At 38.0% G+C, this 19,037-nt stretch overlaps 1 pseudogene; it reads right to left on the reverse strand.

The window, feature by feature from the left end:
* Positions 1-16,926, reverse strand: part of LOC117402885 (protein-cysteine N-palmitoyltransferase HHAT-like) — a 71,516-nt pseudogene extending 54,590 nt beyond the window's left edge.
* Positions 16,927-19,037: the final 2,111 nt, after the last annotated feature.

Consider the following 19,037-nt stretch of genomic DNA (forward strand, 5'->3'; position numbering starts at 1 on the left):
AATCTGAGGTCATGTGCTGCTTCTGCTCATTTTCAAATTAACATACCCATTAAACTGTATTTTGTTACAAAGCAGCACATAATGGATCTTTAGATCTGTCCCAGCAATGTCCTAGTAATATTCTGGTCTGTAGTTAGCCAATTTGTTACTTGGATACTGTACCGAAAGAATGCTTTTCTCAGACCAGAGAAGGCTATTGTGTAACCAAGATTTATATCCAGAACAAAATAATGCTTTTCTATGTTTATTAAAACTGTTATCTGGTACAGTAAAAGCTGTCCAATCCAGCGCTGTTCGGGTCCTGAAAATTGTGCCAGATTATACAGTGTGCTGGATTACAGAGTAACAAAAAATCTAATACTGTACCTAAAAAAAGTAAAATGACAAAACTATTTGAACACTTGAAAAAAAAAACAAAAAAAAAAACGGTATTACTGTGCATACATAGTACAATAAACACAATAATGCCTTAATAACATCGTACCTGTTGTGAGCATGAGCCTGTTTAAACCATTCCCATAGAACGATGTTCACTAGCGCATCCTGTACCTGCATGTGGGGTTCAGGCTCTTTCTGCTGGCACTCAGGTTTTCTCTGTGTTGCTTTAAAAATAGACATCTTTTCAGAATGTCTGAAATGGTTTGCCTTGCGATTCTGAATTTTTTACTTGGCTCTTTTTGTGTTGGTTTTGGGAAGCGTTCATCTTTTTTGATAAGCGCAAACATTCTTCTTCAAGAGATAGCTCGTTGTGTGGAAGTTTAGACATTTTATTGGCTGTTTAACTACTGCACAGTCAGCACATACATGTGAGTATATACACAACATCTTGCTTTTGCTTTTTTAAATACTCATTTTAAATTTAGAAAAGAAAAATCACATGACCCGGTGACAAACTGCACAGTTAGATTTACGTAGGTTTTAGACAGACAAGAGTATCATTCATTTCAATAGGGATTTGGTCGGGACCCAAAAATCATGCAGAATTATACAGAATGCTGGTATGTCGAGGGGCTGGATTAGACAGGTTTTACTGTATTACTCTTAAGACTCTTAGAACAGCATTAGAACAGCTACAGCACTTCTACCTTCAAGTTCTTTTCACTGTTTCTTTTGAGTATGTTGGAGTACACTTCATTATATTTACATACACATATTGTGGTGTTGGAGGGGTAAGGTTAGCCGAAAGCATTAAGATATTCCACAAAAGTATGTCTGATAAAAGACACATTCACAAGGGTTTTCACCCGTCTCTCTGTACAGTACATTTAGGTCATGTTCCTGAAAGTCATCAAACATATTCTGCTAGTACACATAGATGAAGTTTGCATATTCATTAATTAATGTGTAATGAATTACAATTTCTTGACAAAGATATTACAGCACAGGTGCACTGTCAGGCCCGTGAGCTACAATGAATTCTGATCTCAACCAAACTGGGAAAATTCCAAATTGTGGCTGCGTTGACATTTGCTTAATTGTATGTGTGTTCTAACTGGAGTCCAGGAGAGAGGAGGGAAATAGAAAACTGCCTGGAATTAACCAGTGGAATTGAACACCTTGAAATGCTTTATGTCACAAAGATGAGATTGGTGTCAAGGAACAAAAACATAGCATTTCCATTGGCATAATGGTATCTATGATTGAAGGGTTGGTAAATATGAATTAAAATGTGAAAGGATCTGTATCATTGTTTAGAGGTTAAAACAATGGTGCATAGAAAACAGCTGTGCAAAGACACATCTCAAAGTGTGTGTTCTGTTCTTTATCATTGATATAGCCCACAATAATGTTGCTGTGAAATGGTACATTTTTATTGGACAACTTATTTAAATATCCCAGGATAAGCCATATATTGGAGACTGTGTGGTCCAGTGGTTAAAGAAACGGGCTTGTAACCAGGAGGTCCCCGGTTTAAATCCCACCTCAGCCACTGACTCATTGTGTGACCCTGAGCAAGTCACTTAACCTCCTTGTGCTCTGTCTTTCGGGTGAGACGTAATTGTAAGTGACTCTGCAGCTGATGCATAGTTCAGACACCCTAGTGTCTGTAAGTCGCCTTGGATAAAGGCGTCTGCTAAATAAACAAATAATAATAATAATAATAATATATTAAGTCAGAGGTCAAAGTTAAGGTTTCTGTTTAAATATTGAAGAAGACGCTGGTTTGCAATATATTATCCCCCCTCTGCGCTAAAACAGACCAAAAAAAAAAAGATAATCACAACAGAAGTGGTTATGCAGTAATACCATGGTGCCCACTTAGAGGAACAGAAGGTTCCACTTAAATCTTGGGTCTCTTTCATGTGAAACAAACTCAGTAACATACAGAACTAACCTTTGAATTGAGTGTTTTAAATTCATGGCCGATTTGAGAAATTGCATGCAATAATTAGTGAAGCTTAACCTTTTCCACATTTATAAGAAACCTGCAAAAAAAAAAAAAACCTTCTAAAGCATCACACTTCACTTATGAACATTTATTTTATTACATTTCTGTATGTGCTACACAGACGATTTGTACTTGGGGGTGGGAGTAGTTAACATTCAAGTGATTCTAAAATACAACACTTGTAGTATTTCATACCTGTACCAAGGTAATCGTTAAACAAAACAGAGAATGAAAATGTTAGGAAACACGTATAAAGCAAGTACCTCACCTCCACATCCCAGCGAAACTGTACATGGTGCTGACACTGCACGGTAGTCTAAGTGCTTCAATGCCATCCAGTTTAACAATTAGGGCTGGCACACCAAAAAGCACCAAGTACTTCACATAGAAAAACAGTGCTTGGGCCAATGCCAGGCCACCTGAAATGAGACAGCATCCCCCAAGTTAGACAAAAAATGTATAGAGCCTAATCCATTCCAAATCAGACTGTAGGAGTATGATACGGTAAATTCGTGGTTAATTTCTAACAGTACAACATGTTTCTTGTGTGCCTATGGGCTTCAAAGATTATACAGGTACTGTATCTTCAATTTAGGTGTTGGCGTGTAACACGTGTGTTTTGTGTTTCTTTTTATTATTATTAGTACTGTTTTGTTTTAGTTATTGATTGGTTTGTTTACATTCCTGTCCCCTTTTGCACAGCTGCCGCTGGTCAGACTACTGGTTCCTTCATTGTGTGTCTGCTCCCACATGCATGCCGTGGCTGTATCAGCATGAGAGGATCTCACATTTTCCACCTGCAGACAATCTACTGATTATCTCCTTTTAAAAATGAGATGCAGAGAGCAAACGGGACGCAAGCTGGTTGTTGTAAAGCTACTATTGGCTACTGGCTACTGGCTACTGGCTACTGGCTACTGGCTACTGGCTACTGGCTACTGGCGGGCTGTTGGAACTTGGAGAGAAGCTGAGAGCGAGCGAGAGTTAGCAGCAGGTAAAAGGAAAATTTGGAATCTGTGCTCATCTACATCGGTACCTGTACTAGAAATTGACGGTAGTAGAGTAGAGTGTGGTGAGCTGGACCTTTTTGGACTTCTTTTTTTATTGTTGGAGAACAAGAAGAAAAAGAAGTATCCTTGCAAACCTATTTGGTATTTTTTTCTCTCTCTGCTAGTACTCTCGGCTCCGCTCCAGCAGCGCGTCAGTCTGGTGTTTGTGTGGATGTGTGGTATTTTTAATATTGTGTGCGGCCGGCACATTGTTTTAAACTGTTTTGTTTAGTTTGTTGCATTATAGGAGTCTCATAGAGGAGTGTGTTATTGAAGTATATTCCTACCATTGTATATTAATGCAATTAGCCATTTTCTTTGCTAAGTCGCTGTTAACTTGTACCTAGCTACTATAGTTTGTTTTGTAAAATTAACTACACTTAGTTACGTCAGGTTGTTTATAGGGGGCTTTGTAGCTTAGTTTTGCTGTAGTTTTTGTTTTAGATTAGAAACATTTTATTATTTGTGTGATTGCACGTTTGTAACTGATATTGTTTTATTTTGATTGCTGTGTTTATTATCAGTTGAAACTGACCTACCTCTGCCCTCTCTCTGGGTTGTCTGGAATTGTGAAAGGGTTAAATTGTCTTTTGAATTTGTTAATATTATTTGCTGAATTTCTTCTCCTGTCTACAGCTCTTCTCTTTTGTAATAAGACTTGTTGATTTTTAACTTGCCTCTGGTATTTGTGACAAGGGAACGACTCATATTGAAAACACAAAATAAAAGAACCTGTGTGCTAAGCATAATATTTTTATTCAGTTATTTTATATATACATTTTGGAATTCAATCCCAAATGGCATAGCCGGCTACAACAAGTATCTGATTTAAAAACAGACTAAAGATATTCTGATTAATATTTAAAGGGAAGACAAGTTGCTGGAATGGTATTTTACAGATAATTCTTGTACTGCTGTATACAGGTATATACTATAAACATTTCTCTTGCAGGATTCTCTGCCTGATGGAACAGTATCTGGGTGTGAGCACTGTCGGCATTTAATTTCCATTTAGATGGAAATCAAACACAAACATTTTAAATAACAAAATTACATTAGGATTGTGTATGAAGCTAGTAACCAATACATAGACTCTGCAACCAATACAGACTCGGTTTATTCGAACGAATTGGAATGAGTTCTCTGCTGCTATTTCTCTTGGTAAATCCAACATCTCTGTGAGGGCCAAGGCTGGCTCCTTGGTGCTGAGCCTTACTGGCAGATGTATGAACTCCCAGAAAATCTAAATACAAAATCATTCTTAAAGCACGTTGGTAGGGCATACAAAAATACAGTGATATATTTATCCACATGTTGCCAACTTTTTGCACTTCCAGTTTTTAGTTGCCAAAAGTCTGTAGAACATTTCTCGGCTCTGTACCTTCCTATATTGGGTGTGGTTTCCAAAGCCCCCCCTCTACCCCTGCAACAACATTCTCTTGTTTTCTCTTTGTAACTATGAGGCAGGGGAGGCGGGAGCTGTTGACTCACAGAGGTGTATTTTGAGTCAGCTGAATATGTTCCCTGATGGTGCTGAGGCTGATAAGTTACGTTAAAATGCAAAGGATGCAAAGTTTGATTCTTGGTTTTTCACGTAGTTTGTAATTGCCACCCACCAGGCAGGCTTGATTGAATTTTAAATGGAATAATTGATTTGTGTATAAATAGGAACTGGTGATGCAGGGAAATTCTGCACCGCCAAGCCCGCAGGAGCAGAGTGGCTTTAAAATTTAAAGAGTGGGTTTAAAATGTCCCTAATGCTAAACTAAATAAAAGAAAACACAGTTTGAGCCGAGCATCATTGAAACTCATTCTGTATTGTAAGTAAAGATACAGCAGATGGATCTTGCCAGTTTTTCAAGCCCAATGCATGTATAGGCTTTAATTAGTTAGTATTCCTGATGCTGGACTCCTCACGCACACAGCCATTGTATGGCAAATTTTGTTTTGTGAAAAGTGTTTTTTGTTTGCACAGTTTTGTATGGCATGTGTGAAGCTATATAGTGGTGGGCGCTACCATCGCTGGTACTTCAGCGACAGCTCACTGTAATTGTTGAAATAAGTCTGATATTTTAAACTTGTATTAATGGTGAAACTTCCCGTTCTGTATCCAGGATATCCTCACAGCTTGATTATCAGCATACTGTCAGAAGGAAGGTAATTATTTAGTCCAGAATTCATGAAAATATAAAGAGGAAATAGGTCACCTGTTGGCTATTTTTCATCAGATCCTCAGCAAAATCTATTCAACACACCTACATGAAAGGTAATCTCTCACTGTCAGGTAACCATCTGGGATACGAGGTCACCCCCAGTGTTTTATGATATGTCTTAAGTGTTAAAAGTTTATGGCACAAATAGTCCCAGAGCTATACTCTAACCCATTGTACTGCAGTGGCTCTGCCCTGAAATGGACAGCAGTTCAAATCCTAAACTATTTTCTTTCAGGCAATTAATAGATCATTTGTTTGTGGCGCATCAACCTTATAAGCAATGCTGTGTTGAGGCTACAGTGGAAAGGTGTGGTGTGGTGAATCCTGCACATCAGAGACATACTACAGACAATTATAAATACTAAAATCATGATATGGCTTAGCCAATTCTAAGCACAAATGTATCTATTGGTTTCTGTTGCATTTAAAACAAATGTGTTGATTTTTTTTACAATGACCTACAGTACATACATCGCATATCCATAACTGTCTAGATTGATAGTCTTAATAACTTGTGGAGAGTGTCATAACCAAACAATGTGATTTAAATACAGTAATTATGTATGGGGTGGGGGGGCTAATAAAACAGCCAATATCTTTCTCTTCACCCACTGCAGTAACTCACACGATGAATTTCAAATCTCAGAACAGCCTACAGTCTACTGTGTCTCTACTGTCAGATACTTAGAATCTGAAGCACAGTGAGGTCAAAGATGTAATTTCATCCAGTTTGATCATTATGTGAACTGTTATATTGGTGGTGGGGGGAGGGGGGTGGGGGACACGACTGTGGAAAAAAATGATGCAATACTTGACTTTTTTAAAACTTTTAAATTGCATTCCCTGCCTCAAGATGGCTTCCCTTGTACCCGCATGGACATCTCAGAACTACATTTCCCATCATCCTCCTGCTCACATATGTAACTGAGATGGATTTACCAGTGAGCAAGAGGATGATGGGAAATGTAAACCTATTACTCCAATAAACCTACGTTATCTTTCCCCAGTCAAATCGTAGAGTGCATTAATAAGCACGGTAAACAACAGAAATGAATAAAGAAAATGTAGAACATAAAAAAGTGCACCCAGATGTAGTCAACGAAAGACAACAAATTCTTTGTCGTATTAAATTATTTTAGGTAAGGCAAGTTTATTTTTCTGTTAAAAGTGCTGCTGCCTGGCTGTACAGAATTACTGGGGAGAACCCTGAGTAAAAAATGCTGTTGTAACAAATGTCTTATGTATTGACTGTTACATACCATGTATAGTATTTGATCTGTCTGCTTAGGATGCAGGTTACAAGTCAATAATTTATAGTTTTATTAGTACATTTGTAATTCCAGTGCCCAACAAGCTAATTCATTGTGGTTGTTTTTCAAGGAAACTGTGGAGGTGCAAGTAATGTTTGAAATATACCGGTACAATAATTTCTCTTAGAGCACAGATATACATAATTATTCAAATATTTCTTCTACTTGTGAAAATATTAAAAAACCATGATGTGTGCTATAAGAGGTCAAACAAAAAGCTTTCCTAGATGTATAACTTGCACGGTTTTGAGGTTATTAGAAGTCTGCACTGTGGGTTGACATTTTTACAGAATGTTAAAATGTCAACCACACATTTTTGTCAAAAAGGGACATTTTTGACACTGCCCAAATTTAGCAGTAAAATATAGATTAAATCATTTTGTTAAAAAAGTGACACATAATCTGAAGAATATTATGAGTCTATTAAACACTTCTAGCTCCGGTGGAACATATTTTTTTAGCCTTTTAAACTCAAAATGTTCCACAAACAGCTCAAAACATGACTGCGTGACCTTTGACCTCCCCACACTGTGACATAAAATAAAAACACGATCTTGTTCAATACATTCATGCTGATTTTTGTGTTAATCCGTATCTTACCACCACCCCTAACTTTTTAAAATATTAACTTTCTTTCTGCATCTTTGTGTTTTTACAGCAATAAAGGATTTAATATCAACTTTACCCTTATTATTCATTTATTTATTTCAGTTTTTAGAAATATAGTCTGGCCATGAGTATTAAGGTTTGTGACTTAAGTGAAACTGAAAATAAATTAATAATAACAGAACAAGTGCATCAATTCTGGTAGTGGTACTGGTGTGACTCACAAAAGCCTCACCTGCCAGGTGAACTCTTCATAGTTTATGATGGGTCCATTGTGAAAAGGTAGGCAGTGAAACAAAAGAATGACTTGTAGCTCTTCTGTCCAGAATCTTGTCAGAAGTACTCCAGGCTGAAGCTGGTATACCGCAGGCAGCACACAGCCAGGCTGAACAGCAGCAAGTAGTATTTATTCTCTGTCTTGTACCAACTTCTCTGTACAAGAGACAAAAAGACAGGATCAGTGATTACACATTCTTCTTCATTTCAATTGATGCTCTTGAACAGTGTTGGACTGGAGCTATTCTGCTGGTTTTTTTTGTTTTTTTTTCACAGAGTAAAACCACTTCTCATTGGCTAACTAACCTGTGTCACGGAATGGACTTGGTGACCTACAGGCCCATGATCAATTGGCCAGCTAACCACTTAACATTGGAACCTATAGAATCTAGTTGTTGCTCTCTGCCTGAGTATTACTAAGAGACATTTTGCCAGTATAAGGCAGGCTCTAAAACTGGGAAAAGAAGCAATACAATAAAGATTGCGTTATAAAATAAGTCCATAAAAATAGACACAAAACACAAACTCAACATTACGTTTAGTTTTAAACTAGTTTTGTTTAATTACAGAAAGCCTTAGAGAAGGTTAACAAACACTCTTAAAAGAAGTAAAAATGAGTGCTGTAAGTGTAATAAATAAGTAGCTCGATATCACCTACAAACTGTTTTCTCTAAATATACTGTATAAAACAAAACCAGGGACATGCAGTCCCAGTGGAGGATAGGACCCATCATTTCAAAAAGGTAACACATCAAATATAGATTTTACTTGAAATCTTTTTGTTACAGTATGTATTACTGACCTCCAGAACCCACAATGTATGTGTATTTTAAGACACATTTTTGAACCTCCTTTCAGGATTTGATTCCATACACTGCTGCCTTGGCCAGCCACCTAAACGGCAAGCCTGAGGACCAACCCGGAGTGGAAGCATTTATAGTGTCAGCATTCTTCCTGTTGTTTACTGGTTATACAGTACTGTGTATTTATAGTGGTGGAGATATATGGGTATTTTTAATAGAGCACAGAATCCTAACTGGAATCAATATAAATTAGCTAATGACTTCACTTTTTTTTTTCTTAAATAATGCAAGAGCTATGAATTGTAATTTACAGTGCTAAAGATTAATTGTTAGCAACTGTCATGAATTTAAACTCGGAGTTCAATTTTTTTTCTAAAATCTGATTTATTTTATATACCAACATTATCTTGCACAAGATAAGTAATAACAAAAAACCTGGGAGCTCTTTTGCAAAACCGAAATTGCTTGAGTGGCAGAGCCTGAAGTGAATCATAATAAGCATAGTTAATAAACTGTTGCATCTTCGATGAAATAAGGAAGATACTGAAAAAAAGACTCGATCTGCTTTTGTAATAAAATGTGTAGGCTTGCAATGGCTTGCAAATATTTAACGCTTTGCCAAATATAGAAACATTTTAGTTTTTTTGGTTTAAAACTGCAGTTGACAAATTATTCAGACCTCTTCTGTAGAACACTGTTATTTAAAATGGGTTTACTGTATACAGGGTTTGGCATAAAAATGGGCCTGCTGAAAAACTGTCTGCAGAACAACATGGTAAAAGAATAGCAAACATTGTGAATGACTGAACATACTCTATTCTAGTAAATAACAACAAAGGCATAGTAAAATGTTTTAGAAAGACAAGGTCAACTGTGAAATTATTGTCCAAACTTTGGACTGTTGGGCTGTTCTTAATTATTACATCTCAGGAGAGTTTCTATGTCCGAGACAGCATTCAGAGAACCACAAACTCTTACAAAGCTGACAAATTCAACAGCAGTTTGTTATAAAAGAAATATGTCTTTTATAATGTGGCCTAGATTTATAGATTTACAAAGCAGTAATTAACTGATAAGATACCATACAGAGTGCTATATTAGTTTGATGTACAAAACTAAGCTAAGCTACATACACCTCTGGGGGATTCATAACACTAGCAGCTTCACCCCCAGTAATACTTCCCCTTTCTCTGTTTTATAGGGGAATGGTTTCATGCCAGCCTCAATTAATTGTAAATTCAATTCCTGCCTACATCAGACAATAAATCAACATATTAAACTGTATTGATCTTCTTCCTTTATTAATAATACAGCCGGCTGACTTTGGGCATTATATGTCATTTGGAAAATTCTAGTAGGAAAACTCAAATGGTGCTTATCTTGATTTCTGCAATATTCTTTCTTTCAACTCCAATGTCTGCCATTATGAAGAGCCCAGAAAAACAGACTTCTTGACTGAGCATGGTGATCCATTACCTGTATTTCTTCCAGGAAGCTCATGTGTAGAGCAGCAGCAGGGAGAGGCACTCTCAGCATAGCCATGGTGTAAGAGAGGGCCATGTGCAGCAGAACCACAGCCAGGCCTTTGAGGCCCAAGAGAAATAAAGAGGCCAGCAAGCCATACAGTGCCAGGAACCAAACCCTGAACTGAACAGCAGAATAAGCTTTTTAATCTGGTTTAACCTACATATGCTAGATTCAATGATAAATGCATTAGATACATGTATATTAATGATTACTGTATAAATTAAAAGCTCAATAAAACTAAAGACATTTTTTAACAATTCATGCATCTTTTCTAGGAGTGTCTCTCATTAAAATCTTAGTGTTTTATGAATAAGATTATTTTTTGTCTTACTGAATATCTTATGATTTAGTGTTTAAAGTTGTGTATAATTAGAAATGTGACACTTTGACCATGTTTTCAAATAAACAGCAATTATAACTTCTGCTGGCTATATAGGATCATATAAGATAATTATTTTGCCTGTTTGTTTGTTTTTTAATTATTTTCTAGAACCAAAGCACATTGGATACTTACCTTGGGAATACACATTCTGGACACCTTTGAAACAATTGAATGGCCAATCAGTGTCTAGATGAAATAATTTTGACCCCACTCTGTCCAGAACCTCCATTCAAAGTCTGTTGGATCCTACAAATGTGAAAAAAGAAGGGTTTTAAAATGAGGATGCGTATTATGTCTGTGGGCCTTCTGAGTCAGTTCTCTTTTTGAAGAAGGCTATTGAGAACTGGGGACATTTTTAGTTATTTTCTAACCTCAAGCACAAGCAAATGCTGTTCTGCCAAAATACAAACAACCCATCTGGTTAGCACCACAATTTCAGGTTGGGCTACCCTAGCTAAATGACACTCAGATGAGATACCAGAGACTATTTATCACCCAAGGCCTCAAGCCTGGAAGAAGTAAGTGCCCCCACCAAGCCACCAGCACCAGGGGTCAGGGATCTGTATGTAGACTGAAACTGTATTGCAGTTAAAGTAGGTATAAATGCCAGTGTGTTTCTAAAAGCAAGGGAAAACCATGGGCCAGGAAGTCAATGGGCTCAATTTTTAGCTTAAATCCAAATTTAGCCACTACAGCCTCACTAAACAATGTTTGTGAAAATATTATTGTTATTACTATGATTATTATGATATGATTACCTATTTAGAGATAAGAGAACCACTAAAAATAATTTATCTAGTCTTTGCTTTATAGACAGATATCTAGCCAGATATCAATTTATTGACTGTTATTGAATTCTAGTCATGGCACTTGGTAATCTTTAATGGCCACAAATGCTACTTGTTTCAAGAGGCAGCACCTCCAGCAGAGCAATGCTGGTGAGCAGACTGAATATATGCATGCAGGGTTGAGTGAAGCCATTCAAGTACTGAACAAGCTCAACCTAATTGGAAAATCAGAAATAACAGTGGTGCAATTAAAGAATGATATGTGGTTTTGGATATTACATCTTTAATCATGAAATTATTCTTGTGCTGTTGTTTTTAAACGTTTTCCATTACATGAGAGTAGATGTTAAAACTTCACGCTGATTTGAACTCGGCTCTCGCCAAGATAAGCACCAACTAAGATGTAGCTTTAGAGGAAACTAATGTGATCCATCTGCATATCCATCCATTTGTGTTTCCTTCCATCTGATGATGTAGAAATCCTTCTTCCTGGTGTTGATGGCTGAAGTGTAATGCTGGCTCCAGGGATCAGCTTATTTTGCCTCCCCAGCGCATCAGCACACACAACGGCTGCGATGCTGGCTCCGGGGATCAACCACAGTGCAGTCTCCCCAGCGCATCAGCATGACAACCGTCTGGATTGAGCTAAGTAGGGTACATCTCTGGGGTCTTCAAGTGGGCACCTTCCATCCTCTGTGTTTCGTTGACTAGCCCACGACACCTCAAGAGGGTTCAACAGTGATTCTGGTGTCCCAGCATCACCCCCCTCCGTCCCCCACTCAACTCAGCCTAGTTTACTTACCCGTACATCAGCGTTTCTTTCTTTCAATTGTGCTTGAGATCCCCAGCCAGAATCTTTCCGTCTCAACCACAGCCAGTTGCTGCTCCTTTCTGCTGCTTCAGATGAGTTCTTCACTGTGCGACGCAACTCTTGACCACTGAACCCGAAATAATATTGGAAAGTAATGAACTTCTGTTATACATTATTTAATAGTTCTATAATTGCAGTTTATCCGTACTGAAAAAACCCCCCAAAACATTTCATATATGAATGAGACTAGTATTAACTTAGTGTAATATCACTTAATCAATTCCTACCTGCATGTCTGTTGGGTAACTGCTGTAACAAGATCTACAAGAATGTCAAAGTGCTACATCTTATCCTCTAAATGGGATTTCTTATTCATAGAGACAGATTAGAGTCAATGTATATTTATTAAACATTACCTTTTTAAATCCCCAAATGAAAAATCCTTGTTCAAATTCAAATTCGCTCCTGAGGAATTCTTCATAGTCTGTCAAAAGTGAAATGTAGAGATGAAACTGCAGAAGTGTAAAATAGCTTGATGTGCAGTGACCCCTATCAAGTGACAAACTTTCTGCATTACATCTTAAACACTAGCTAAATTGTCTAGACAGTTATTTTGCGAGGTTGGGCAAAGGTGCAGCATTAGTTTGTGTAATCGTGGCATTGTTATTCTGTGCCATCACTCTGTCTACGTACAAGGGAACATGGCTGTATTTTTATATAACCTTTGAAATTTGTTTGCAAATTCGGAGATATTTCAATCAGATCTCTCTGAGGATTAACATTCAAGACATCATTTTATGAGATCAGAGTTGGTAAATAACCTTTCAGTTGATCATCTTTGTATTATACATTTTTGAAAATGCAGTACAACATCATTGGGTTTGGGTAAGTATCTCTGTTGCAGAGCACATGTATTTATTTGTTAAATATAATGCAATTCATGTAATTGTTAGATAATTATTTTATTATTACATGTAACTTAGTAATTGGTGTTACCATGTACTGTAAGTAATGAGTAAAAAAGTTAGTATTCAATATATAATAACAATCATACATTAGCATGTAGCAGTAGTAACAATGTAATTTATCCTGTCATTTTTTAAAATAAGCAAGTACTGATTAAGGTAATTGCCAAGTTATGCCCCGTTTGCCCTGGCTGGCGCTCCCAGCTATGGCTGCCCACAGCAATAAACAGAGTGTTTCCACTGCTCGCCCAAGCGGCTTAACGCGGCTATCTGGTCCGGTTTTTTATCTCATACTAGATGTAGCCAAACTGGCATCATCACACAGCCAGGTGTTTTGTTTACGACAATGATGAAACATGCGGAACTTGATATATAAAAACTAAGTAACAATAGCCAAAACAAAAACAAAAAACATTTCCTACCCGTAAGAAGCTACATAGGTCTTTAAGGCACTTCTTTACAATGTATTATTGTTTTATGTTTAGCAGTGTGAAGCCTTCATTTTTTAAAGAGAACACACAAACTGAAAGCTAAAAGAAGAATCGTATGTAGTACCACAATGAAAATAGCAACGTTCTTTCAATTTCAGTTTCCATGGCTCAGACAGCCTTGTCTTACCGCCGTTTCTTTAATACAAAACACAATACAATCCCACTATCCCCCAGTGACCTTTGCCGCATGGCAAGTATTTTCAAGGTTGGCCAGGTTTGTAAAAAAGCAATGAAACGGTCTTTTGATTTCGGCAGCTAGCCGTGGGCAGCCGAAGCCTGTAGCGCCAGGCAGTGGAAACGAGGCACGTGACTGATCCAAAGAAACAATATTTGAGCAAATTATTAGCCTGTTTTTTCAGTACAGCCAGGAACATTCTTGCAGAGACCTGCTCAAAAATGTAGAGGCTAATGCTACCAGGATTTAACTAGTAACATAAAAACCCATGCAGTGAATGCTGAACATATCTAAATAACCCCTTTGAGAATATTATTATTAATATGGTTATAGTATACAAAAGCAGCATGTATGCCATAGTTATGTTCATGATTCCTTTAACTTCTTTTTCAGCCTGTGTTTTTCCACAAAATGCATACACGATGGTTGCTACCGTGCCTTGAGGAAAGCACATCTGTAAGTAAAATGTGAGTCCGCAGTGGCAGGGAACCCTGCAAACCCCCCTCCCCCTGCAGCAAGCACTCTGCTGTTCTCTGCAGTGCAGTGTCAGCTGCTCCTGGTTTTTCCCTTCCCTGGGAAATCACCTCATCACCCATGCAGGAGGCTTTCCTGCCCTGGTGCAGTAACAATCAGGAAACTTAATGCAGTTTATGGGATGAGAACTTTTAGGCAAGTGCACCACCTTCTGGGAAAAAACAACCCTGCAGCAACCCTTTATTTGGTTGCTAGATGCAACAGAGATGAACTACAAGATAACATCAAAGCAGTAAATCCAAATAACTCCACAACTGCATTAACAGAGAACTAAGATCTTTATATATCATACCATAAGATACTGTATTTTATAAATAATACATCCGTATCATCCTAAAAATGGGAAAGCTGGGAGGAAAATAAAAATCAAGTGTTTACCGCTGAGACTTAAAATGTCATTAAACGTGTGGTGTGATATGGTTCTCTTTCAGAGACTCCAATTTATCGGGCGCAAGGAGATGTTTTTTTTAAACAGAAATGACTCATTTAACAATATGGATTAATCTACAGTAACAGAAGAACTTTAACAATGCAACAGATGTCAGATTCTGCACTTAAACACAAATAACAAACCATCAGCTGCACCTCAGGCTTCATTTAGTACCCCTCGGCAGAGATATCCAGTTTAAGACAGCCATTAGCTATAAACGAAGCACCAGCCATCTTTGATCCATCCACTCCTCAGTGTTTGTCAGCTTTCATGATGAATCAATCATTCATGTTTAGATGCTAGCTAATGAACGGTGCCTTTTAACCATGTCTCTCTCTTTCAAAATACTTGAAAGGTTTTGTATCACGCTTAAAACAAGGGTAACTAGAGAGCTGTATGTAAGTATACCGTAAGTAACATAAATATATGCCCTGCAATAAATAATTATAAAGATTTTAAAAAAAAAAATGTTATGATAAGGCACTTTGCTCCAGTGGTGTGACCTACATGGATAGTACCTTTAATATGGTTATTATAACAAATGTCCATACAACATTTTATTAAATTCAGGCAAACAATAAAGATATAGCCTTTTTTGGCATATCCAATAATTACATTGTGACAACCTCATGTGTAGTAAAGAATGTGGAAATGTCATCAAAATGCAATGAGTAGTATTGAATATATAGGTATAAAGAAATAAAGTATGACATATATACAGACATACAATAATCCACAGTACGGTGAATATGTTTTTGTAACAAAGCTGTACACACACACACACACACACACACAGATGAACCTGCTTTATATCATGATAGCCGTGCAGGCATCATTCATGATATAAAGCGAGTCATGATATAAACCGGATTCCACGTTTGCCTATGACAGCACATTATGAGTGCGATAAAATATGAAAGAAAACTAACAGTGAATTAAAGAGCAGTGTTTTAATACTGTATATTTACTCATTCTTTATATTTAAACAAATGCATATAGTTTACTACAGGACAAATACATTTTGTATCATTAACTGGAATGAAACAGTTGGTGTAATTGGTGTAATTGTTGTAATAGCTCTGTTGACTGATTAGAGCTATTAGACGTTGCACTTGGTGGTTTGTTTTGTGAATGACTGTTAAAAAAGAAAAATTTGGTGATATTGGTGTTTTTCAACTGAACTGTATCCCGTTAAGACCACCCACGTGACCGACAGGCTGCACAAAATGTCAGTTTATCAGCCGAGATGATTATTGGTTGTTAGTTGTGCTGAAAATTAATTCTATCATGTGGTTACTTAGTAAAGCCCGGCGACGCAGCATTTGACAGGCTGTACCAAACGTGACAATAAGCGGGTTTGTGAGATGATATTAACAGAGGTAATTTGTCAAAGAACCTGTGGTGCATGGCGAGTGGTTTTTGAAGAATCGTGATAATAAAAGGGGCATGATATTAAGCGAGGTGATATAAAACAGGTTCATCTGTGTGTATTTATATATAATTTGCATTCCCCTCTGGGGATCTTTAACTTCATTTTTAGCACTTGGTATTGCATCATGCATGGTAGTGCCTACACACATTAGGCATGGCAGAGTCAGCAGGAGAGGGTCTGTGTGTCTATATATATATATATATAACCGTTTTCTAATCATGCTTTTTACACCCCTGATTGCTGGTAGCCAGCACTGTCTTGCTTCATTTGGGAGTTACTGTTACATAGTGTCAAATGAAAATGCACCTTGGAAATTAGCAATTCATTGATAACACAGTAATTTAAAGTTGTTTAAGGCCACCACCTAGTGGAAAACCAATTTATGAAACACATATTGTGTCTCTCAACACTAGAAAGTTAGTATAAAGCATGAGGATTTCAATAGAAATTCCAACTCTTTTAATTTTGCAGTGAACCCCGTTGACTATGCAGAGTGCGTGCAGGCTGCTGCTCTGGCCGATGCGGCCCACCGTTTCCACCGTGTCCTCTTTAGCGGTTGTCTGGACAGGAGAAGGATGGGTGTGGGGCACGCTGGTGATCTGGTGGTCTGGCCTCGCTCACCCTCCTTGAGCACAGCCTCAACCCTTTCAGCGTGGGTCAGGGCTTGCTACAGGGAGGTTGGGGCAGTGAGGCAGACCTGCTGATGGAACTGGGTTGGGGTCAGGCCACGGACAAACGCCTCCATGGCCAGGTCCTCTTGGATGGTCGGTGGGTATTCAGGGTTCCCCCAGCAGGTCAGGTACAAAACATTGGCTGCGAGGAACCCCAGCTTTTCTTCAGCCACCCTTGCGAGTGGCGCAGACTGGTGGCAGGATACACTTTTGCGAACTTTTCAAGCGCTGCTGACAAAGCGTTTAAGTCGCATTGGCTCGCCAAGTCGAGGTCCAACAGTACTTGCAGGGCTTTGCCCTCAAGCACCGCCACCAGTTGTCCAGCTGTTCGCCAAGGCTGCTATGTGGAACTTCGTCTGGTAAGCCTCCCAGGGGAAAGATCCATCATAGAGGGCGTCCTTAATGCAGTTGCCAGTGGATCTCATTGCCATCTGTGGAGGAAGGATGCAGGAAGCCCCTTGTTCGTTCTGCTCACTCCTCCCAACTGTAGGTGCCCCAGCTCTTCCATCTGCCTTTATAATTGGTAATATTTTCTAAATATTTTTTCTGCTAACCTACACTGACATTTTAAATGTCTATCTGGTGGAGAAGGCAAAATCATTAAATGGTTACCTCTTTGTGCATGGGATCAGTACTTGGTGCACTGACTCCACTTCAATGGCAAGATTTAGAAGAAAGGTTACAGAGGAGTTGTGATTTTAATCAAATAAATAGATAACGTTTCTCATCGCTTGTATGTAGTGTATGCAGTAGGACTCCACAGAGTGTATAAACACAGAGATAAGCTAAAGTCAGCATGCTGACTGTTCTAGCAATTAGGTCCTGGCTTCATTCTCTCTCTCCCTAGCTAATCACATTGTTTGAACTAAGCAGATACAAGCCATCCTGGTTTTGTCTTTTGGGCACAAAGGCATTGCATAATAAGCCAATGTGTTGCTGCAGCAGGTACAAATCAGGAGAGGCTACTGAACTCTTGTCATGTGTTCAGGTTAGTGATTGTGTCACACACACCTGCAGCATCACCTAAAGAGGGTGATTGGAAAGAGGAATAGCAACATAACAGGAGTAAAAAATCGAATCCTTGCCTCTAACATCTGCTGGCATGTAGCTATTGATCCCCACCCACCATGTAAGGGCAATGAACAGTCGACTAGAAAAGTGACAGTCAGCCTCAGAAATTGGTTGTTGCATGCTTTAATTCAAAGCAGTAGCAACATGGTAATATTTGTTTGTGTTTAAAGTGTATGCTAGTAGCGAACTAGCAATGTCAGTATTTAATTCTATTCAGCTGTTTGAATTAAGAAAGAAAGTCATTGTGAAGCGTGTGGTTTCAGATGGACGGTAGTGCAATTGCTGTTGCAATCCATTACACTTAAATAGTTTTAAAATACAGTGCAACACAATGTTACAAAACTGTAACACAAATAGGGTAGCTGACCTTTTTTTTTAAGTGGCGAGTAGTGAACTAGTTTTACTTTGACTATTCGACTTTGGCAAATAAGTAGTTATTCTTCCCCTACTATAAATACAATCTATATATATGAAAAAATAACTAAGAACCAAAATAATTGAAAGTGATATGTTATCACAACCAAGACATTATTCTGATAGCAGTATCTGCCATTTTGTCAGTAGTGATGATAAAAGGTTCCCCAACAACCCTAGCCACTTTTTAGGTCATTAATATGTTTTGTCAGCTTTTGGGATGCATTAATCATTCATGTTCAGATGCTAGCTAACAAAGGATGCCTTTTAACCATGTCTCTTTTTCAAATGCTTTTTTTATGATATTTTGCTCCTGTGGTGCAACCTACACGGATAGTATCTTTAATACATTATTGTAACAAATTGTAACAAATGACCAACTATTGGTCTAACAATGGTGGATCTGAACTTATATGTGGTTTAGATCATTAAACTAGCTCCCTTCGTTTCACAAAGTTTTTATAATCAGTCAGCTAACCATGCATGTGAATCTATTGTAAAATCATGTGAATCTGTCTGTAAAAAAAAAGGTTCATGCCTGGGGTGGCCCTGTTTTAATAATTTGGGTTTAGATCAGTTAGAACTGGGGCCTCCAAAAAACTAATGAAACACAGGCTGAACAGTGAAATCAAAACCTCCTTATTCCAGGAGAGCAGGAGGAAGGCCATTATTATCCCCAATTATTATCCCCTACATATGT

This window comes from Acipenser ruthenus, chromosome 5 (assembly GCF_902713425.1).
Source record: "Acipenser ruthenus chromosome 5, fAciRut3.2 maternal haplotype, whole genome shotgun sequence".
Taxonomy (NCBI): domain Eukaryota; kingdom Metazoa; phylum Chordata; class Actinopteri; order Acipenseriformes; family Acipenseridae; genus Acipenser; species Acipenser ruthenus.